The 14,822-nt window shown below is 47.8% G+C and overlaps 1 long non-coding RNA gene across 1 annotated transcript; it reads left to right on the top strand.

Moving 5' to 3' along the window:
* The first annotated feature begins 87 nt into the window (after positions 1-87).
* Positions 88-10,000, top strand: LOC136309005 (uncharacterized). The gene is made up of 3 exons (XR_010726210.1): positions 88-244; positions 7,074-7,291; positions 9,739-10,000. It is a non-coding gene; the product is annotated as an uncharacterized lncRNA (long non-coding RNA).
* Positions 10,001-14,822: the final 4,822 nt, after the last annotated feature.

Below are 14,822 nucleotides of genomic sequence, written 5' to 3' on the forward strand. Positions count from 1 at the left end.
TGCTCCTACGCTCACCTGCCGCCAGGGGGCGGTGTGTGGCTCCACAGGGACCCAGCAGAGCCTCAGGTGAGGTACGCGTGACCGAGACTGGCGCGAGTGGGAAGATCTGTGCGTAGGAGATAGCCTTGGCCCACACCACCAAAGCCCGGAGAAGTGAAAACTACCACGGGCTTTGGATCCCTGACTGACCTGCCACCAAGTCACTGGATAGCTGTTAACAACTTACTTAAAACTTTCCTAACAGGTCAGTTTCCTCATCTGACCAGAGAAAAGCCGATAAGTGAGCCGGGAAAAGGCACTTGTCAGATGCTGTGAGATCAGAGTGAATAACCGAGTCAATAGGCAGTGGAGGGTGGTTGGCAGTGAAAAATGCTGTTCACCTGCCAGATGGCCTGGCTCTAAACGCTGGATTTGCCACCTACTGTAGGACCTCAAGGGAGATATGGAAACTCTGTGGACTTCATTTTCCCGTCTGATCCATTAGGATACTGCACCCTCTTGTGTATGTTTTGTTTGGGGAGTTTGGGGGGCCTTGGTTTTGAGATTACTGAGCTAATACTTGTAAAAGCACTTATAACTGTGAGTGACACGAGCTGAATGTTGGGTAAACTATAGTTTCTCTTATGTTTCTTGAGATGCTTTCTTGAAGATTACCATGTGTAGTGGCTCTGTTATATATATAATCTGAGATATATGTCGTGTCAGAATAAAATGACTGTTGGAGTAGTAAGTGAAGATGAGGGTATAGGCTCTGTGGGTAAGCAGATTACTTGGGGTCAGATCTCAACTCGGCTACCGACTAACTAGCTGTGTATTAGTTGGTAGCTGAGTTGAGATCTGGGCAAGTGGCTTAATCCCTCTGTACTTCAGTTTCTGTAAAATGGGGACAGTGCCATGACCGCCTACCTCACAGGGCTGTTGAGGGGAGAATGGAGTGAATAAATCAATAGATACTAGTTGTTAATATTATTAATATTAGTATTACTACAGAGAGTGTAAGAGAGCACACAATTCAGAATGAAACAATCTCCACTTGACAGTGACTTCCTTCTCCTTATTCTCAACTTCTTCATCTAAAGGGATGACAACTAACCAATGTCTGGCAGGATGAGACCCCCTCAGGTCTAACACTCAGGATTCTCCGAGTCAGGGACATGCCTGTTTTTCATATCTACTGCGGGGCAGCCAGCCGGAGAGGGGCAGATAAAGCAGATGTCAGAAGAGGGTGGGCGGGCATTTGCCATAAGAGGTATACTTAGTGAATAGCTCTTCAGATAATCTGGTTCCCACCCGGCGGAAGAGCCAAGTTCCTGCCAAGCTACCCAGACATCTTAGCTCTGAGCTAAAGCCCTGGAATAACAGTTTCAGAAACTAAACTCTGAAGTCTGGTTGACTCATGAGGAAATGACTTGGCAGAAAGCCATGACCTGTAGTTCCCAGCCCCCGCTGGGCTACTGCAGTGGTGTATGACAGAGGTGGGGGGAGAGGAGGAACCACTTGTTTTATCTAGGTTTTCAAACCTAGCAGAGTGACTTAAGCAAAGTAATTTCAGAATCGTTTTAAATGTATCTGTGATTGTTTCTCCATTCTCATACTTTGTTAACTTGGGCTTTCTCCCTTCCTTTCTTGATCATGTTAGAGCGTGCTTTATCTACTGAAATGAGACGGTGTGACTGTGTGTGTGTTTACTTAAGAGTCAGATTTTATCGACTAGTTAGCACTTTAAGGTCATCTAATCATTGGATAGTTATGCTGTTTAAATTAGTTAACAGCTGTGAGAGGGCTCTATAAACAGAAGAAAACTTAAGGAATATACAGTGACCACCTGTGGTATCCTCTTGCGCTCTCACAAGTGACTGTGGTTTATAAACCAGGATCACCCTGATCATGTGTTCTAACAATGATCTAATCAAGCCTTCTCATCTTCTAGATGAGAGAGAGGCATCATAGAATGGTGGGAAGAAAATATGACTAGGATTTAGGACACCCAGATTCTGATTCCAGATCCATTTCTGACCCATTGGGGGATTCAGGCAAATTACCTCTCGAAGGCTCAATCCCTGACTGGAGTCATTCAGCACTTCCCAAAGTTTGCGATACAAGTTACACTTCTCAAACTTTAATGCACACTCTGGAGAACTTGTTAAAACACAGGATCTGATTTGGTAGGTCCAGGTCAGGCTGAGACTCTGCATTTCCAACAGGCTCCCAGTTGATTCCCATGCTGACCTCAATCTGAGTAGCAACGGTCTAAAAAGACTTGGTTCCACAGACTACAAATCAATATGACATTTAATCAAAAAAGTGGGGCAACGTTTAAAGTGAAATACATTCAAAAATCCATATGCCTAATACATTTAAAAGGAGTTGTGTATTGCAGGGCTTCCCAAAACCTCTAACATACTTCCAAAGAGAATGACTTGAACAACACAGAAGAAAAGATTTTCAGAAAGACAAAGGTCTTAATTTTATAAACTAATGCAAGAGAGGCAAGAAGGTAGCTGGTTGGCCACGCCCTGCTCAAGCCCTCACCCAGATGAAGAGATAAAGTCTTGATTGCTTGCCATAGTTGAAAACCTCTCTGCAAGGGAAACAGTTTCACCCACAGCTCCATCCACATCCCCACCTCACCCCCTGGCTCATATTTTAGACCATGTGACTTGACACCTGGCTAACTGGACCAGGGACACTGGAGTACCTGACCCAGGCCATGACTCCACAGACTGGCCAGCTGTTACATGGCCAGATATAAAATGAAGACCTGTTCCAACCAGATTGTCACTCTTAGAAACAGCCACTTGAGATGGCTAGTAGAGGTGGCCCATCTTAAAAACAAGCCCCCAAGTGGAATCGGGCCTCCGATGAAGCATAGTCGAAGGTGAGCTAAAGTTTTGTGGGAGACAAACTCTGAGCAGGCAGTGGAAGCCTGGGGCCGAAACAAGAATGGAAGAGCAGCTCAGAGCCAGGCAGGCAGAGGTGCCCCGAGAGCTCTTACAAATGGAGGTGAAGGCCACTGGGGGCTATTGTTAGGTCACAAAGAGCAAACTATATCATCTTCAATTAGTTTTCCCAGGAGGTAATGAGCTACAGAGTAGGGAATGATGAAAACACGTTTAGTGGTCTTTCAGCAAGACATTTGTGGACCAGAGGGGAAAAGTGAACTTTGCCCCTCCCTCCCAGCAAGCCCAAAGCAAATTGGCAGCCAGTTTGTAGCAACAGTGGAACTTTATTGTCATCATATCTCATTCTGTCCAACCTCACCCTGTACCCACCCTGGTCCTGATGCCATATGTAATTTGTTTTCCTTCTCCTAATTTTTAATTTACACTTTACTATTTTATATTATGCATCTTCTGTATGCCTCATTGACTCGCTGTAAAAAGAGACATGGTCGAAGTATATAAATAGATAAGATAAGAACTAATTTAAGTGGACTTGTGTCTCAATGACCATATTCCCAAATCCTCTTAAACCATCAGTGTGGGCATGGTGGCAGGTGTCTAGTTGCCCATCACCAAATTCACCCCGAATTACATCCTATTAAAAATCATAATGATTCAGATGACAACATTGATGATGCAGTGTTTACATTTTCAAAGGAAGACACAAAATAAAAGAACAGCTGACACATTAGGAACAGCACTTGGATCCAAAAGTTCTTGCCAGGAAGAGTCAGCTTAATCCCGTGTGCTTTGATCAAGAAGTGTTCAAATGCCCACCCTGAATCAGCATCTCTGAGCTAAACTGCAGTGTTAGGACTTCTGTTATCTGAAGTCATTCTAGGAATGAGTCATGTGAATTTCTTTGTGAAAAATTCTGATTTGGGCCAAAACTGTTGTTATGATATTGTCCATCCAGTCTATCTCTCTACCATCTACCATAGGAGAAATCTCTTTCAAAACTTAGTACCAAGGAAACATAGTTTCCCCTGAAACATAGTTTTCTCTGAAACAGCCCACAATATGTCCTTTTCCTTGATCAAGAGAGATGTGCATCTTGTTTCCTTTTTCATCCCAACCAGCAGAACACTTCAAATATATGGCATTAGGCTTCCTTGAAACAAACATTTGATTTCTAATGTTCTTCTCCAATCTGTTTTCCTATTTGAGTTAGTATATCATCGGTTTTATTAGCTGGGCTTTTTTTATTTTGGTAAGCCACAATCACTCATTTTTGGAATGACTTGGGATATAGATATATTAAATAAATTTCCTGATCTGTGGTGTCACAATGCATAAAGCATCGACCTAAAAGACTGAGGTCACAGGTTCAAAACCCTGGACTTGCCTGGTCAAGGCATATACAACAAGCAAACAATAAACAACTAAAGTGAAGTAACTATACTTCTTGCTCTCCCCTCCTCTCTCTGGAAAATCAATAAATAAAATCTTTTTTAAAACATATAGTAATATAGTAAATTATATTTGAATGATGAGTGGGAGATAGCTTGATGAATTAAACAAGATAAAAAGAAAGGGGAAAATGAGCGATCTCAACAGTCTTCAAGATAAATGACAACATTTATCCAAATGATTTTTTGAACCTGCATTGTTTTATTTTATTTTATTTTTTATTTTATTTTTTGTATTTTTCAGAAGGAAACGAGGAGGCAGTCAGACAGACTCCCGCATGTGCCCAACCGGGATCCACCCGGCATGCTCACCAGGGGGCGATGCTCTGCCCATCTGGGGCATTGCTCTGTTGCAACCAGAGCCATTCTAGCGCCTGAGGCAGAGGCCACAGAGCCATCCTCAGCACCCAGGCCAACTTTGCTCCAATGGAGACTTGGCTGCAGGAGGGGAAGAGAGAGACAGAGAGGAAGGAGAGGGGGAGGGGTGGAGAAGCAGATGGGCACTTCTCCTGTGTGCCCTGGCCAGGAATCAAACCCGGGACTCCTGCACACCAGGCCGACACTCCACCACTGAGCCAACCGGCCAGGGCCCTGCATTGTTTTATTTTAGACTAAGATGCCTGCTAAAGAAAGCACAGTATGGTGAAAATATATTCAAGTTTGATAAACATTTTGCTCTTCTTACAAGACAATTGATTAGAGCATGTCTGTCCATCTAAACTGATTAGCTCAGCTCATAAGTAAACAGATGTCTCATTTCTGCAAGCCTCGATCTCCTCTCTCTTCCCTGTACCTCCATAATTTCCAGGTGAGGTGAGGATGTGAGCAGGTGAGGGAGAGAGGAAGCAAGTAGGAATGTGGATGGGGGCCATGACTTCAAGAATTTCACGCAGACTGATCTGACCTGAGAAAGACCTCCTAGTCACCCCCAGTATGTCACCCTAAAATAAGAAATTTTTTTCCTCCATCCTTTCTATCCTGGGTAGTGGAGCTCCTGCAATAAGTCCAGAGCAGAAACTTCCCAGAAACACCTACTAGAAATTGTCAAAGGCAAACATGACAACACTGTCCCATCCTCTATGCCCATGAGACACCACAATATGCCCCCCTTGAATGGAAATTAGGTGGGTTCTGCTTAATAATATTAACATCTTTGCTTTCACACATCTCTTTTTCCCACTATAAATATACATGCTCACTAGTGGAAATTTAGAAATAGAAAAAAGAACACTTAAAAAAATTAATAATATGTAATCTGGGACAAGAAGTTTGAATGACCTGAAATGGCATGTGAAGGAGAGGGACTTCCTGGAAGTCAGGAGACTTGACTTAGATTTTGGTCCCAACTCTGCTATAACTATATGACCTTGGGCAAGTGGTTTATTCTTGATGGGGTTTTTTTCCACTTGTGAAAAGAAAAGTTTGGGCTAGGCACACCCACTCTTATAGCACTCCAGGAATGCAGAATAGTTAAATAGGCAGATGCCATAGCCTCACTGCCTGGGTCAACGTTCTCAGTACTATCATTCAGGAGTTGTTTGAGCCTATCTATGTTTTGGTGTTCCTGTCTATAAATGAAGATAATAATAATAATATGTCACATATTGATGATCTGGTGAATGTTGGGCCACCATTATCTTAAACATGAACCAGCCTGTCTCTCCAGCCAAATCTCATATCTTCTAAGAGCCACATATCCAATGTTGTCTATGCAGCATCATCATGACCTTATAAGGCATTTGGGATCTCAACTTTGTAATAGTGTATCCAAAACGGAGTGAATACTGCCCATGCTCCAACTATGCCTCCTTGACTGTTCCCTATCACAGCAAAGAATACCCACCCACATGCTCATGCCACAACCCTGGGAGTCGACCAGATACCTGTCCCGTTCTAGCTTCTGCAGGCCCATTCAACTCTCAAATTAAGCTAAGGTCTCCACTCTAGCCTTTAACAGAAACAAAAGTGCTATTTCCATACTCACTCTATCCAATTCAGACATATGAAGGGGGCTCTCCTGGATGTCCCATCTGAGACCCCACACTCAGTATCATCTGAAGGGTATGTCCTGAGGGTCCTGGGGAGAAGGGCGGGTATCAATGTGAAAGCCCTCTGAGTATAGGCACCCCAACCTGAATTCCCAGTGGCAGGAATTCAAGAAGGTACCTCTATCCTAAGGACACATTGCCCTTCCTCCCTGCCCTGTGAGTGAGGAGGGCTGTGGGTACTGCTCAGGGATGGGAGGTCGTGGGTACCCTCATCCACGTGGTGGAACCCAGGCCTGCTGTCACTGCCTCCGCCTTGTCCTTGAAGTCTCTGCTTTGCCAGATCTCCTTGGGTCACCACAGAGGGTGCTGAAGGAGCTCACCCCCTTTACTGAGTGTCCACAGGGTGCCAAACCTTCATACCTTTCAGCTTGTTTCATCCTCCCGTCTCCAGGGAAAAGCTACGATTATGATCCCTATGTTACAGATGGGGAAACTGAGTCAGAGAGGCTTTAAATAACTACCCCAGGTCGTGTAGCCTTGAACAGAAAGTGGCAGTTTCATCCCAGCAGGCTGCTTCTATAGAGTCCACGCTCTACCCTGGGTTGCTCTGGCCCAAATGGACACCAGCTCGTGACCCTCAGGGGCACTGGCAACCAAGATCTCTCCGAGGGTCCTGGCATCCCTGGTGTTCCCGCGGTGGGCTCAGCCTTCCCAGACCCCAACCCCTCCTTCAGCTTCCTGCAGGCACCTTCCTCCAAAACAAACAGATGGAGATGGAGAAACAGAAGAAAGTGTGACCATCCAACTACAACTTTCCACAGCACGGGACTTTCCATGCCAGCCTGCAGCCTGCTGCCTCTGAGTTTCCCGGGAAGGCTGACCACGGAGTCTCAAAGGCTGCAGGAAGATGACTGGTCCAGGATACGCGGAGGAAACGAGAACAGGAGCACCGGTGAGGATTTTAACATCCACATGTTCCACTTTCTTTATTTAGACAGTTTCAGATTCCATCTCCGTCACTCTTATATATCGTTGCTCCCACATGGGTCTAAACATTGCCTCCCTCCTCCCCCCTCCGCTGCCCACCCCCTAACACCCACTTCTTGGCTTCTTGAGTCATTTCAGGAGACTTGCTTTTTCCTGGAAACATGAACCTGCCTAGGGCTCTTGCACCTCCCTCTGCCTGAATCCCCTCCTCCATGTGGTTGACAGTTGCTGAAGCCCCAATCCCCCTTCCGGACCCTCGGCCCCAGTCAGAGCCATGCTTCCTTCCTCTTCTCTGGCCCTGGTTCTGTGCCTTCTGGTGACACCCACTGCTCCCAGGGGTGCAGTCAGGAGCTGGGACAACCTCCTCGCCCTGCATTGCATGCTTCTCTGCCCACCTGCTCACCATCTTACCTTTAGTGTCCCAGGACACCCTTCCTGAATGAACCACCCTCAGTCCTCCCACAAGCCCACTGTGAAACTCTGCAGCCATAGCCTCTCCTAACAGCCAGCCCCCTTGGGGGTTATATACCCCACTCTGCCTCCTCCCACCGTATTCAGCTATGGCTCTAGGTGTTCACCCTGTATTCAGTCTCTTGACCTCATCTCAGGTGATTTTAGGGTTCCCATTCTCATCGATTGCCAAGGACCACTGCTGCCCTTTCATATCAGTCAATCACCCCATGTCCAAAGCCACACCCTGCACCTTGTTCTCTCCCAGAACTATGCCCCTTTCAAAACCTGGATTTCAGCTCCTGGCGCTGTGAGCAGCTTCCAGTACCTCTGTCTCTCTCCCTCGCTGCTCCCTCCAATGCTGATCACGGACAGGGCCCACCCTCCTCGTCCCTTCAGTCATCAGGCCCTCCCTGGTCACACGGCCCACCCTACTCAGCCTGGACTCCAGGTCAGTCTGTGAACTAACATCTCTTTGGGTCCTCCCACCCCACAGACTCACTCTCAACCCCCACCCACCTACTACCCACGCACTAGGGCAATTCCATATGCAAGTGACTAAGAGAACTGGAGTAAGGAAGACCCGGTTGTGAAACCCCAGCAGTAGAATCCCAAGGTGACCAGCCTCCTCTGTAGCTCTTCCTCCCGTTGGCCCCCTGCTGAAGTCCCCATCAAGCCTCCACCCTCTCTTCTCCCCAGGCGGTGTGCCATTCACTCAGCCAAGCAGCTGATGGCCTTGGCTCCTCCCTCTCTCACCCTCCAACTCATCTTCAATCACTCCTGTCAGAGGATTGGTGTCCTTTCTCCCGTTCAAGGCCACCACCTCCAGCTGTGTGTGCTCTTGAGTCTGTTTCCAACTATCCCCTCCTTGACCTTGTTCCATTCTGTTATTCTCCTCTCTCTCTCTTTCTTTCTCTCTTCCTTCCTCAGATATAGACTTGCCAAGAATAGGCTAGTGATATGGGTTGAATTGCACCCCCTAACCCAAAAATATATGTCCAAGTCCTGACACCCAGTACTTCAGATTATAACCTTATTTGAAAAAGCACCTGTACAGAAAAAAAAAATCAAGTTAGCAATGAGGCTAGGAGGGACCTGATTCAGTATGATCAGTGTCCTTATAAGAAGGGAAAACTGGGACAGAGGGAAGATGCTATGAAGATACACAGGGAGAAGAAGGTCATGTGAGCTACCAGCCAGGAGCAAAGGAGTGCTGGTAAACACCAGAAGCTAGAAGAGTTAGCCGGGAGAATTCTAGGAGCATTCTCCCCCACAGCTGTCGGAGAGAGCATGGCCCTGCCTACACCTGGATTTAGGCCGTGCAGCGTCCGGAACTGAGACAATGCATTTCTGTTGTTTTCAGCTAGGGTACTTTGTTAAGGCAACCCTGGGAAACTCCCACAGCTGGGAGGCGGCCTCTGAGAGAGCCCTTGACCCTGTCTTGCTGTGAGGCTGCTATCTCCGAGTGACTGTTGAATGTAGAGCCTTCCTGGACCTCTACTGTGAATATGAGTATGTCCTTGCAGTCACCGACTTAAAACTATACACTAGAAGTCACTCCAGAGGACTGTGATGTGTGGTCATTTGTAAGCCCGAGGCGCCCCAAGGGCATATCCTGAGTACAGTCAAGTCCACAGCTCTGAGCACCGAGCCTGGTACCCCATAGGCTCCCAGTGCTACAGATGGGGACACTGAGTCTGGCCACGTAGGGCAGCAGGTGTCTGGGGAGAGTTTGAGGTTTCCAGCAGTGTCCCTGAGCCTCGCCCAGCTTTTGCGCCATCACACAGGCCAGCCCCTCAGACATGCACAGTCACACGCCGCAGTCAGGACAGCCAGGTCAAGTTTCGAGTTGCTCTGGCAGGGTCTGCTGACAGCCTCCCCAGGGCGACTCGCAGCCCGGTGTGTAGAAGCCCTCCGGGACTCCAGCGCCTGTGCTCCTTGTCCTTCCTCCTGTCTTTCCAGGAAGCACTTGGAACAGAATGTAAAAGCAGCGCCTTCCATCAAGCCTGGCACCCTGCTCCCAGCTGCGGGAGGATGAGCAGGCCATCAGATAACATTTAAGTGGCCATGACCACGATGTTCCTGTTTGAAAACTGGAGCCTGGCAACAGCCCGCCCCCTCCCTGTCCAGGCCTTTCAAGTGGTCTGAAGGATGTATTCCACTTTCATCAGGCTTCCTCACTAGATGTTAATACAATCTCTGTCATATCAATCATCTTTATAGTCTGGGGTTCAGCTCCTAGGAGGAGCTCAACAAATGTTTAATAAAATGAATTTTTAAAGCAAGTCTTGAGTCATCAGGTCCATGCTGGGGCAATATGACACTGGTCATATTGGAACCTACCTCAGCGGGGGTTTGTCAGCCACCGTTCTATCAGGCCCCTTCCAGCTCTGCCTGCCAGGGACCCTCGTAAGCTAGGACCCCGTGGACACACGCAGGCACTCAGCCTGGACTCCCAGACCAGGAGGCAGGCGCTGACGCAAGCTGGGGTTTATGAGGAATCTGAATGATTGTGCTTTCAAGTGAAATTGATGCCAGAGGGCCTTCTGAGTATCTGGTTGATAAATGGAAGGTGCTTTTAATATCCCCAAGGTCCCTGGTGGGAGCCAAGTACCCCAGAATGGGCAGGGTAGGAGCCTGGAGGGTCGAGGAACATGAGTGCTTACAGGTCAAATCTCATGGCACAATCCTGGCCCTACATGTCCAGCAGGCTGTTTGGACAAACCAGTTGAGTGCGACTCCATGGGTCTATAAAAAAACAAAACATTTCTTCTTCTGTCTCTTAAAAAAAAATAAAAGCACATTTCCTTGGGCAGCACCATTCTGTTGGTGGCTCTGCAGGGCATGCTCGCGCCTGGAAAAGCTTTACTGTGTTTAGATGTGATCAGTGCCACAGTCAGTCGGTTGAATGATCAGGTACTGAGTGAAGGAATGCCTCTGACCTGCAAGCATTTAAGAGGGCCCTTATTATGTGCACATTGTGGTGGGAATCAAAGGCCAGAGACCCAGACGCTGGAGAAGGCAGTGCCTGGACTGGGGAGCCGGAGTTACCCAGACCAGCAGGGAGAGCATAGGAAAGGGTGGTCAGGGGCTCGGGCTTTAGAGCCAGATTGGGCTCCAATCCCGCTCTGCTACATCCACACTGTTCCCTGGACTCAAGTTACTGAACGTCTACCTGCCTCAATTTCCTTAAATGCACTAATCATGGTACCTACCGTGTGGGGCCACTTCAGAGGGTTGAATGGGACGTGTGTGAAGCACTTAGAACAGTTCCGGGCATGTCACCAGTGTTCATTATTGTTATTATCAGTAGTGACTGTACCATTAGATGAGATATTACATGTAAAGTGCTAAGATGTGCCTGGCACTCCGTAATGTTAACTATTGTTATTATTACCATTTTTATTTTTAAGTTCTGAATGAGTTATCTATTACTGGGTATAAAATTACCTCAAAATTTAGCAGCTTAATATAACAACGAACATTTGTTGTCTCATATAGTTTCCGTGAGTCAGGAATTTTGCAGCAATTTAAAGCTGCATGGTTCTAGCTTAGGATGATTTCCTAAAAGGTTGCAGACAAGCTGATGCCTGGGCTTGGCTGGGACCTGTTTCCTAGGTGGCTCACTTGTATGGGCTGCCAAGGTGGGGCTGTCTGTCTGCAGGGGGCCTTAGTTCTTCCCCACGTGGACTCCTGTGTGGGGCTACTTGAGCGTCCTCCCGGTATGAGGTGGGCTACTGTTCTAGGAATATTGCCAGAGAGCAGGGTGGAAGCCACATATCTTTATTGGAAAGCCCTGTGCCTTGATAACCTATAAGTTCAATGGGTTGGCCCTGTTCATTTTGGGAGGGGTTACACAAGGGTGCAGATCTCAGTAGCATCTCATCAGGGGCCTTTTTGAAGGTTGGCTGCCACAAGTCCTAAACCGGATGGCAGAGACTAAGCTTTCCATAGGAGTTCAGATAAGGAGAAGAAATGAAGTTTACATGCCTAACCAGGCAGTAGCACAATGGATAGAGAGTCAATCTGGGATACTGAGGACCCAGGTTTGAAACCCCAAGATTGCTGGCTTGAGTGCGGGATCATAGACATGACCCCCTGGTCACTGGCTTGAAGCCCAAGGCTTGGTCTCTTACTTGAGCCCAAAGTTGCTGGCTTAAGCAAGGGGTCACTGACTCGGCTTGAGCCCTCCAGTCAAAGAATGTATGAGAAAGCAATCAGTGAACAACTAAGGAGCCACAACTATGAGTCGATGCTTCTCATCTCTCTCCCTTCCTGCTGTCTGTCCCTGTCTGTCCCTCTCTCTTTCTCCATCTCCCTCACATACGTGTGTGAGTGCCCATGCATGTGCTAAAAAAAATGGTTACACAACTCAGGGAATGTTTGAGTTTTGTTTTGTTTTTTAGCTAAATCTTGAAGGATGTCTTTCACCGCTTTTTCCTCATATCTCTTACTTCCATAGTACTTGGAAAGAGAGGAGGGTAGGACTTTTATAATCACAGGGCAAGGGGGAAGCAGGAGAAGTATGAGGAAAAATTTAAAAGAGGAAGCAGGGCCTATTTAAGGGATGGCGAAGTGGAAATGGACATTGGGAAGGGAAAAAGGGTCTAGAAATACAGTGCTAGAGGCAGCTCGGCCTGTTCAAGGAGAGCCCCCAAACCAAAGTACAGCTGAACTTGCTGAAGTACAAAGTAAACATTGAAGGCATAGGCTTTGGGTAGAAACATTTTCAAAATGCCTGTAGGCTTGTATAGTGTGAGGATTTGAGGCTGTGTCATGGATTTTTTAAAATTTTTTATTTTATTCAGTGAGAGGAAGGAAGGCAAAGACAGACTCTTGCATGCCCCCCTGATTGGATTCACGTACAAGTCCGCTAAGGGGTGATGTTCTGCCCATCTGAGGCATTGCTCCATTGCTCAGCAACCAAGCTCTTCTTAGCACCTAAGGCAGGGCCAGGCAGGGCCAGGAAGCCATCCTCAGTATCTGGGGCCAACTTACTCCAATCAAGCCATGGCTGCAGGAGTGGGGGAGAGAGAATGAGAGAAAAGTGAGAGGGGGAGGGGTGGTGGAGAAGCGGATGAGGACTTCTCCTGTGTGCCCTGACTGGGAATCAAACCTGGGACATCCACATGTTGAGCCAGCGCTCTACCACTGAACCAACCAGCCAGGACCATGGATTTTTAAAGGTGAAAAATATTCTCTTCTAAGCGACATTCGCTCCAATTCTAGTCTGCCCCGGAGAGGTCAAGGCAATACCAGGAAATGAACTTGAATAGCTTCCTTTTATCAGGATAGGAAGCCCCTGTTGATAAGAGAGTTGGAATCAAGTAGCCTCGTTGGAGGATGAGCCTCCCCAGAGGAAACGCTGGAGTGGGAGATAGTCTGTGTTTACTCGGTGTGCCTGCAATGCCTACCACTTTATACAAACTGCATCCTCGGCACAGCTGACCTAGAAAGGCAACTGTCTGGTGCCTAGCCAGCCCTGGGAGGAAGCGCCTGCCCAGACACACTCAGCCAGGGGATCAGAGCTACTTGGGCACGTTGTGGGCAAGGGCCATTCTGCACACTACTGCCCTGACGGTGCACATGGCTGTGCTGGGCAGGGCTGTGACCGTCACTAATTGTCGCTTTCTTGTCCGGCATGGGACTATCTGTTCAACTCTTCCAGGTGCTCTAGTCAGCAACAGGGAGGAACCAATGACACCCCTAAGACATGACTTTGGTCCATTTGTCAAGACAATACTAAAACCCAACATTTGTAGATCAGTGTGGGGTCCCCATGTGCTCCAATATGAGGTGGAATGATTTGCAGCCCTGGCATGCACGCTGCTGCTAAGAGGGGTGGCAGGAGATAGGAATATCTGGATTTGAATCCGCAATTTTCATGTGAGTGTGACCTTGGAGAGTGCACCTGACCGCCCAGAGCTCCAGTTCCCCTATCTGGGGAATGAGGAGAAGGCTCACTGAGGAGAAGCCCTCGGACAGTGCCTGGCATTTAGAAGAGCTCATAGACAATGACCACCACCATGATCTCATTATTAGTCCATTGTTATTCCATGGCCCCTAGTCTTCATCTGGATGTTATTTCCAGCCTAGAATGAGAATGCACTCCTCCCCATTCCCTTCTTCCCCTTCTCTTCTTTCGAAGCTCAACTCAAGCACCAGCCGCCTGCTTTCAATGAGGCCCCACACAGAGCTCCCAGGCTGGTTGAGAAACTCTAACTCCCAAGGCCCTAGGGCAGCTGTCCCTGCTCTCTTCCTGGCACAGATCCCTTAACATGGTGATGACTGGTTGACCAATTGGCCTCGTCCACGGTAAACTCCTCCTTGTAAACGCCTTTGTACTCCCCAACACAGAGTGCAGTGCCCAGCCCAGACAGGCACTCCCTACAGCCCTGGGCTGTGTCACAGTCCAGAGTTCAGTCTCTAACTGTATGCCAGCAGCCCCGGCAGGCTTGATTTGGACCAGAATCATGTGCGCAGATTACAGTGACTCAGGAGGAGTGGGGCAGGGGTTGGGGGACAGGGGATGAGCAGCTTCCTTCCGTAAGAGCCTTCCCCCTTAAAGCACAGAAAAACCTGGCTTCACATTAGAAGTAATGCTTTTCCCAGGAAACATCTTAGGGATATGAAGAAAGCTAGCCAGGGAACAGAGAGGTTTCAGGGGGTTCTGACTCCTGAAAAGTCCTTAATTCAGCTCCAGCCTAGAACCAGCATCTCAAGGGGTTTGTTCCCGAGAACTAAGGAGTGACTTTCATAATCTCCGAGACTCTGGACAAAGTCCAGGATCACCGTGTGATTCACAGGGTGGAGTGAATGATATAAATTATACATTTGCTTTTAAAAACCCATAAAAAGAAAAGAAAGAAACAGTCTCCTGGGCCTGGCTTCAACCATCTGTCCTAGGCGAGTCACTTCCTGGCCAGCAGAAGCACCCTGGTTCCTTAAACCGTTCAATGTCAGCTCAGTCTCCCGAGTGCACAGACTTCAGTCCTGCCACCAGCCATTGCTGCCTCTGTGCTTGCCCTCACTCTAAAGCACAGTCT

Source organism: Saccopteryx bilineata, chromosome 6, assembly GCF_036850765.1.
Source record: "Saccopteryx bilineata isolate mSacBil1 chromosome 6, mSacBil1_pri_phased_curated, whole genome shotgun sequence".
Lineage (NCBI taxonomy): Eukaryota > Metazoa > Chordata > Mammalia > Chiroptera > Emballonuridae > Saccopteryx > Saccopteryx bilineata.